Source organism: Dendrobates tinctorius, unplaced genomic scaffold (genome assembly GCF_039654945.1).
Source record: "Dendrobates tinctorius isolate UK_male_01 unplaced genomic scaffold, ASM3965494v1 ptg000157l, whole genome shotgun sequence".
Taxonomy (NCBI): Eukaryota; Metazoa; Chordata; class Amphibia; order Anura; family Dendrobatidae; genus Dendrobates; species Dendrobates tinctorius.
In genome coordinates this window covers 11,944,432-11,953,650 of record NW_027361824.1, presented here as the reverse complement: position 1 = coordinate 11,953,650, position 9,219 = coordinate 11,944,432, and the positions used below count along the sequence as shown (strand labels likewise).

The 9,219-nt window shown below is 47.7% G+C and overlaps 1 protein-coding gene across 1 annotated transcript in view; it reads left to right on the top strand.

Annotated features, from left to right (window-relative positions):
• The first annotated feature begins 1,031 nt into the window (after positions 1-1,031).
• The window catches only part of P2RY6 (pyrimidinergic receptor P2Y6), a 103,924-nt gene continuing 95,736 nt past the window's right edge, over positions 1,032-9,219 (top strand). Inside the window, exon 1 of the mRNA XM_073548574.1 lies at positions 1,032-1,272. The gene's annotated coding sequence lies outside the window, so the exon portion shown is untranslated. The remainder of the gene's footprint in view (positions 1,273-9,219) is intronic.

Genomic DNA, 9,219 nt, shown 5'->3' with positions numbered 1-9,219 from the left:
CTCTGTATACAGGGAGCTCCCCCTAGTGGTGGCTGCAGACAGGATCTTATCACGTATCTCTGTATACAGGGAGCTCCCCCTAGTGGTGGCTACAGACAGGATCTTATCATGTATCTCTGTATAGAGGGAGGTCCCTCTAGTGGTGGCTACAGACAGGATCTTATCATGTGTCTCTGTGTACAGGGAGGTCCCCCTAGTGGTGGCTACAGACAGGATCTTATCATGTATCTCTGTATACAGGGAGCTCCTCCTAGTGGTGACTGGAGACAGGATATTATGTATCTCTGTATACAGGGAGCTCCCCCTAGTGTTGACTACAGACAGGATCTTATCATGTATCTCTGTATACAGGGAGCTCCTCCTAGTGGTGACTGCAGACAGGTTCTTATCATGTATCTCTGTATACAGGGAGCTCCCCCTAGTGGTGACTGCAGACATTCTTATTCTTTCTAGTGGCGTTACAGCGAGAATTATATAAATCAGAGCTTCTAACACTAACAAAAAAGTAATCACTGCAGAATATTGAATGTAAGTGATGTATATTAACATTAATGAAGTAGTAGAGATGAGTTCGTACTGCCTGGTGATAAGCGCTGAGTATGGACTTGCCCCAGAAGTCCATTGCAATGTTCAGCGTTCAGACAGGCGGAAGAGAGAGATGAGAGAGATAGATGGATGAGAGAAATTTTCTAGGTCATAAGTCCAGACCATCAATGTTTTCAGTGGGTTCAAGTTCTAGGTAAAGTTTGGGTACCCAAACCGTACTTTGGAATAAAGCTTATCCCTACTCCATGGGAAATGGGTCTCATCCTCTGTTTTGCTATGTATGCCTTTGGCGGTTAGTTCGCAGGTACGGGTCTTTAGTAAAATTATGAATGAGGAAATGTGGAGAATTTCATGTCTCCGGGACATTTGCGGATCCTTCCTGGCGCTGAGCGGACACGTCCCAGCATTGGAGCTGCATTCAGTCCACTCCTACATGTGTTGGGTTTAGCTATTGACAGTTTCTGTGTAAGAGCGGGGAGGGGGAAGTAAGCTGCAGTCCAGGGACTTGTAGACTGGGAGGCTGCAGACCTTCATTGTCCTGGGTCCTGAGAAGTCAGAGAAGCCCCTGAAGGAGGAATAATAAGGGACAACAGTCTGGAGGAGGGCTGGGATCACTCATCAGCATTTATATAGGATCTGATTACATGCAATAACCTGAGCAGTGGAGATCTCCAGGACTTGGCTCTGCTGCATCTGTCAGGATAATCCAGGACCCTCAGCTCTAAGGTAAAGGGGGGGCAGCTCTCTCCTTACTGTGCACTTACTATTCTCATGGGGCATTGCACTTATTTATGTGACTGATTAGATAACTCATCAGATTTGCATCCATTTTATATAATAGAATCATCTTTAAAAGGGGAGAGGGGGTCTGCATCATCCCGGAGGTTGGAAAGGTGACCTCTTTAGATCACAAATGTTACCGACATCCATCCAAAGAACTGATACTGTACTTCCCACTGTTGAGGGTTTGTTACAATTGTAACCAGTCCAGTTTGGACACGTTATCTGCACTGATACATTGTAACAAACTCTCAGAACTAGGGGGTAAATTTGTGCTAGGAATGTGTTTTGTGCAAAAACAAAAGAAATTGCAACTGTGTCTTTCACCTGTATAAATCCAAGTATTTCTCATCCACGGAATGAATTTTTTTTAATTCTGGCAACACGTATTGTACATCTGAACATACACTGCCAAATACTCCGCTTTAAGATGCATGAGGTCTGGACCTGTTTCTATTAGTGTTGAGCGATACCTTCCGATATCGTGAAATATCAGATCGGATTGGATCGGACCGATACCCAAAAAGTATAGGATATTACCGATTCCGATACCGGAAACCAATGCAAGTCAATGGGACAGAAATATCGGAATTAAAATAAACCCTTTCTTTCCTTGTAGGTTAATTCGACATGAAGAAAAACAACTAATAATAATGTGGAATGTATTGTGGGAGGTGGAGGAGACATTAAAGGCATAGAGGTTTAGCCCAATCAAATGGAATAGCAGGAATAATTTTTTTTTTTTTTTAAGACGTTCGGAGTTACAAAGATATTGACTATGTTAACCTTTTTTTATATTTTGTCAGATATGTATGTTTCACTACTTCCATGCTCTTCACCTTCTTTTTTACTTCTCCCACACTTTCTCCTTCATCATCCTCAGCAGCAGCATCTTTTTCATTAACTTCTTCTTCACCTTATTCATCTTCTTCTTCTTCACCTTCTTCCTATTATTCCTTTTTTTTTACATTCTTCATATTCTTCTTATTCAACTATTATTCTTCTTCATATTCTACTTCTTCATCTTCTTCCTATTCTTCTTCATCATATTCTTGTTTGTGTCAGGCATTCCTGTAGTTGTTATCTATAAAAGTTTGAAGATTACACCAGCCGTTCTTCCTGTCACAAAAGATTTACAACAGGATTTGTCCGCGCTCAGTTTGGCCTGCAGCAGCAGGCATTTTCCAGGGGCACCACGAGGAGGAATGGACTCACCCCCCATACACTGCTTAGTCTTCTTCTGCTTATAATTTAGATAATATCTTTTGCTCTGATTTTTAGTCTTATGCTTAATGTTCTTCTGCTTTTTGTTCTTCTGCTTCTTGGTCTTGTCTCTTGTTGTTCTGTATCTTGGTGGTTGTTTTCATGTTCTTTGTCCTCTTGGTCATCTTCTTCAGGATCATCTTTTTGGTCTTCTTTGGGGTGGTCTTCAGGGTCGTCGTCAGGGAGATCCAGAGTGATTACCAAAAACCATTTCAAAAAGTTTGAACTTTGAAATGTAGCAGAAGGTACAAGAAGGCTGAGGAACTGCCGAAAACCAGCTGACGGTACTGGAACCTGGAGGGGCAGCAGAAGGAACAAGAGCCAATGGCACTACCGAGGACCAGCTGACGGTACTGGAACCCGGTGACTAAGCAGGAGGTACCTGTGCTAGAAAGCACTACCAAGGACCAGCAGACGTTGCTGGAACTCGGATACCGAGATGGAGGCACCTAAGCCAAAGGCACTGCCGAGAACCAGCTGACTGTGCTGGAACCCGGAGGGGCAGCAGAAGGAACAAGAGGCAATGGAACTACCGAGGACCAGCTGACGGTGCTGGAACCTGGATGGGTAGCAGAAGCTACAAGAGGCAATGGCACTACCGAGGACCAGCTGACGGTACTGGAACCCGGTTACTAAGCAGGAGGTACCTGAACTGCAGGCACCATACAGTCGGCTAACCCAACCGCAACACGACAGGACAACGTATTGGTGACAAAGTGACATTGACACCTCCCGGAAACAGCTGGCGTGCTGGAACCAGGCTGGCCAGGAAGGACTACCTGTGCCAAAGACACTTCTGAGCAGCAACTGGTGGTGTTGGAGCCCAGGGATTACAGTTCAAACAGAGTGGATGAAGAGTCCTAATTGCAGCAAGCTTAAAATCTTTAGTTGTGTGAGTGTGGACAGAGCAGGAGACATTGCCGTACACACAGTTGGGGATCAGCTGACATTACTGAACCCCAATAACACTGGAGCAAATGTTGACTGTGCAGGCGGCACTTCTGAGCAATAACTGGCGGTGTTGGAGCCCAGGGTCCATCAAGGAGTAGGCTGAGGCCTAATTGGAGCAAGTTTAATATCTGATGCAGGGTTAATGTGGAGGGAGCAGGAGATATTGCCGTACACACAGCAGGGGAGCAGCTGGCATTACTGAACCCCATTAACACAGGAGCTAGTGTTTTTCTCTGTGCAGACGGCATTTCCGAGCAGCAACTGGCGGTGTTGGAGCCCAGGATCAATCATGGTGTAACATAACATAGTAACATAGTTTTGAAGGCTGAAGGAAGACCTTATGTCCATCTAGTTCAGCCTATTTTTAGTGCAGCTGTTCTGCATTGTTGATCCTGGGGAAGGCAAAAAACCAACAGAGTAGAAGCCAATTTTCTCCATAGGGAAAAAAATTCCTTCCCCTAAGATGGGTCAACCATCTACCTATAATATTCTGTTATTCGTAACCTTCTATACTGTTACTCACAAGAAAAGCCTCCATTCCTTTCTTACATTCATTCAGTGAGTTGGCCATCACCACTTCCTCAGGAAGAGAATTCCAGAGCCTCACTGCTCTTACGTGAAGAACCCTCTTCTATGCTGGTGCAGAAATTGTCTTTCCTCCAAACGAAGAGAATGCCCCCTTGTTCTTGTCACAGTCCTTGGTACAAACAGTTAATTGGAGAGATCTCTGTATTGCCCTCTGATATACTTGTACATATATATTAAGTCTCCCCTAAGTCTTCTCTTTTCTAGAGTAAATAGACCTAATTTTGATAACCTTTCTGGGTATTGTAGTGAACCAACTCCATTTATCATTTTAGTAGCCCACCTTTGAACCTTTTCAAGTTCAGTAATGTCTTTCTTGAGCACCGGCGTCCAAAATTGCACACAATCCTCCAAGTGTGGTCTGACGAGTGATTTGTACAGAGGGAGAATTATGTTTTCATCTCGTGTCCCCAGACCTCTTCTAATGCATCCCATGACCCTATTGGCTTTAGTGTAGGCGGAGGCCTACTTGGAGCAAGTTTAATATCTGATGTAGTTTGAATGTGGAGGGAGCAGGAGATATTGCCGGACACACAGCAGGGGAGCAGCTGGCGTTACTGAACCCCACTAACACAGGAGCTAGTGTTTTTCTCTGTGCAGACGGCACTTCCGAGCAGCAACTGGTCGTGTTGGAGCCCAGGGATTACAGTTCAGGTGGTAGAAACAGGAACACAACAGGAGACCTGGATACTGTTGCCAACCAATTATTTAATCTGGAAGAGGACTGGCAAATTCAGGTGAGATCCAGGCCTTGTTCATTTTCAGAAAAGTAAGCCGGTCAACGCTATTGGAGGATAGTCGCATGCGACGGTCTGTTACCACACCACCTGCAGCACTAAAGACGCGTTCCAATAATACACTAGCAGCAGGGCAAGCCAGCACCTCCAATGCATACTGGCTAAGCTCTGGCCAGGTATCCAGCTTAGAGACCCAAAACTTGAAGGGGGAAGAGCCGTCTGGGAGTACACTGACAGGGCAAGACATGTAGTCTGTCACCATCTGACGGAAACGTTGCCTCGTGCTGACTGGAGCCGTCTGTGATGGTGTAGACATTTGTGGCGGGCTCACAAAACTTTGCCATATTTGGGCCATACTGGTCTTGCCTTGTGCTGAGGTGCTGCCTCTGCTACCTCTTTGTGCAGAGCTTCCTCCACTGCCTCGACGCACAGAGCTACTTTGTAAAGTACTAGCAGCACTGCTCTCAGGTGGAATGGAGAACATGATGGAATGCACCAGTGTGTCTTGGTACTCCTGCAGTTTACGCTCCCGGTTCAACGGTGTTATGAGGCTGAAACCTGCTCTCTACCCATCCTGCACAAACAACTACAGACCAGTCTCAAATCTCCCCTTCATCTCTAAACTTTTGGAACGCCTAGTTTACTCCCGCCTTACCCGTTACCTCTCCACTCACTCCCTTCTAGACCCTTCACAGTCCGGCTTCTGCCCCTTACATTCGACTGAAACTGCACTCATCAAAGTGACCAATGACCTTCTGACAGCAAAACGTAATGGTGACCACTCTGCTCATTCTTCTTGACCTATCTGCAGCTTTCGATACTGTTGACCACCATCTCCTACTCTCTAGGCTCCAGTCACTAGGCAATAAGGACACTGCTCTTTCCTGGTTCTCCTCCTATCTTTCCGACCGCTCCTTCAGTGTTCTGTTTTCTGGCTCCACTTCATCTCCTCTTCCTCTCACTGTTGGGGTTCCTCAGGGCTCAGTCCTTGGGCCCCCTTCTCTTCTCTCTCTACACGGCCCCAATTGGACAGACCATCAGCAGATTTGGCTTTCGGTACCATCTTTACGCTGATGACACACAACTATATACGTCATTCCCCGACCTCACCCCCGCTGTACTACAGAACGCCAGTGACTGTCTGTCCGCAGTCTCCAACATCATGTCCACTCTCTATCTGAAACTCAACCTCTCCAAAACTGAACTTCTTCTGCTCCCGCCATCTACTAACCTCCCTAAATCTGACATTTCCCTCTCTGTGTGTGGCACCATAATAACACCCCAGCAGCAGGCGCGCTGTCTGGGTGTTATGTTTGACACCAATCTCTCCTTCACATCCCATATACAATCTCTTGCCCGCTCTTGCCGCTTACACCTAAAGGACATCTCTAGAATCCGCCCTTTTCTCACCATGGAAACAACAAAAACCCTCACTGTTGCATTGATCCACTCCCGCCTGGATTACTGCAATGCTCTATTAATTGGCCTCCCCATCACTCGACTATCCCCTCTCCAGTCCATACTTAATGCAGCGGCCAGGATCGTCCATCTGGGTAATCGGTACTCGGACGCGTCCGCTCTTCGCCAGTCCTTACATTGGCTGCCCATTCATTATAGGATCCAATTCAAAGTACTTGTTCTCACCCACAAAGCTCTCCACAGTGCGGCACCCCCTTACATCTCTTCTCTCATTTCTGTCTATCGACCTAACCGACCGCTGCGCTCTGCAAACGACTTTCGACTAACCTCTGCACTAATCCGTACCTCCCACTCCCGACTCCAAGACTTCTCCCGTGCTGCTCCTATCCTCTGGAATGCTCTACCCCAAGAAATCAGGACTATCCACAATTTGCATAGTTTTAGGCGCTCCCTCAAAACACACTTGTTCAGAGCAGCCTATCACGTTCACTGATCAAAGTAATTCTCTGTGTAAGTGTGCGTGTGTAGCCCATTCACTATCTCCATCCATCCTTCACTCCCTCAAGATGGCTGGACCTTCATTGTAAATACACAATTGTAAATACACACCTGTACTTTGTATCTCCCCCACCTCATTGTAGATTGTAAGCTCTCACCAGCAGGGTCATCTCATTTCGTCTTATTTTGCTTCAATTATTGTATTGTTAACGTTGTTACTTATGACTTGTGTTTTGAAACTGTTAAACTGTAAAGCGCTGCGGAATATGTTGGCGCTATATAAATAAAGATTATTATTATTATTATTGTAAGTTGTCCCGGTAGCGAGGATCTAGGAGGGTGTACACCCAATAAATCAGCCGTGTAGAGAATGCTGGCGATGCGGCAGTCGTTTCTCAGGCACTGCAGCATGAAATCAACCATGTGCTGCAGACTCCCAACTGCCCAAGAAACGCTGTCCCCTGCGTGAGGCGTCATCTCTGCCTGCTCTGCATCACCCCGCCCTCGCAGTACATACTGACTACTAGAGCATTGTGTACCTCCCTCCTCTGGAGAGATGTGTTCCTCCTCCTCCATTGACTCCTCCTCATCCTCCTCATAAAGTGTCCCCTGCCTAGGCCTTTGTGAGGAAGCACATAGCGCAGACTGTCCAGAAGCAGATGGCATTTGGGACTCCTCATCCTCCACCTCTTCCAAAACCTCCTCCCTTAGTGCTTGCAGTGTTTTTTGAAGCAGGCAGATAAGGGGGACAGTCATGCTGACTAGTGCATCATCTGCACTCGCCATCCACATGGAATCATCGAAGGCACGCAAAACGAGGCAGATATCCTTCATAGAGGCCCACTCAGTGGTGGTGAAGTGTGACCGGCGCACAGTGCGACTTGTTTGCGCCTGATGCAGCTGGTACTCCATGACTGCTGCCTGCTGCTCACACAACCGCTCCAACATATGTAACGCTGAATTCCACCTGGTGGGGAGGTCACATATGATGCGATGTTCCGGAAGGCAGAATCGGCGCTGCAGAGCTGCAATGCGCGATCTTGCCATGCTGGAACGCAGCAAGTGAGCGCACTCTATGCGGACCTTGTGCAGCAGTGCATCAAGATCCGGATAGTCCCTCAGAAAGCTCTGCATGACCAAGCTGAGCACATGTGCCAGACATGGGATGTGAGTGAGGTTGCCTAGGCCCAGAGCTGCCACCAGATTTCAGCCATTGTCACACACTACCAAGCCCGGCTGGAGATTCGCTGGCACAAACCACACGTCGCTCTCCTGCTTGATGGCATTCCAGAGCTCCTGCGCTGTGTGGCTTCAATTCCCCAAAGAAATTAATTTCAGTACGGCCTGTTGACGTTTGGCCACGGCTGTGCTTATATCGGTCATAACAGGCTCCTGCAGCGCTGTTTCTGAGGAACTGGAGTATGAGGAGGAGTCAATGTGTATAGACTGGATTCCTGCAATCCGTGGAGTTGGCAGAACACGTACAGCGCCACTCTCCAGATCTGTACCCGGCTCCAGAACATTGACCCAATGGGCAGTGAGGGAAAGGTATCGTCCCTGTCCATGGTTACTGGTCCACGCATCGGTGGTCAGGTGGACCTTGCTACTGACGGCGTTTAGTAGCGCATGTTTTATTTTTCCCTGCACATACTTTTGCAGGGCAGGGACGGCTCGCCTGCTGAAATAAAAGCGGCTGGGCACGGTGTATTGTGGGACTGCCAATGCCATGAAGTTACGGAAGGTGTCAGTCTCCACCAGCCTGAATGAGAGCATTTCAAAGGCCAGTAGTTTTGCAATGCCAGCATTCAGAGCCTGTGCTCGGGGATGGTTTGCCGAGTATGGCCACCTTTTCTCCCATGCCTGTGCTACCGATCGATGGCTGGTGAGCGGCCTGGGAGTGTGAGGATGACAAGGAACGTGGTGCTGTGGGTGGAAGTTCACTGGGTCTCTGGACAACAGTGCCAGAGGTTCTTCCATGGCGATCCTGTGAGGAAGCCGAACCAGCTGTGTGTGAGCTGGTGGAAGAGGCCCCAACACGAGCTGAAGAGGTGGTAGGTGGTGCTGTACGTTGGCCTACGTGTTCAGTGTGTCTTTGTAACTCCACCACGTGCTTGGTCCGCACATGTTTCCACATATTTGTGGTATTGAGGTTGCTGACACTTTTCTCTCTTTTGACTTTATGATTACACAGCTTGGATTTGACAAAGCAAATGTCATCTGCAACTGTGTCAAAAAAGGACCACGCACTGCAAGTCCTGGGAGCGCCCGTTTTGGGTTTTGGAAGAGGAATGCTCCTAATGAGTGCCGAAGTGGAGGCTACAGGCAACCAAGTCTGCCCCCTCCCTCTCCCTCCTGTTTTGGCCGTTCGGGGAATCTCTTCCTCAGAGCTGCTCCCACCACCTTCCTGTTCCTCACACCATGATGGGTCAAAGACCTCATC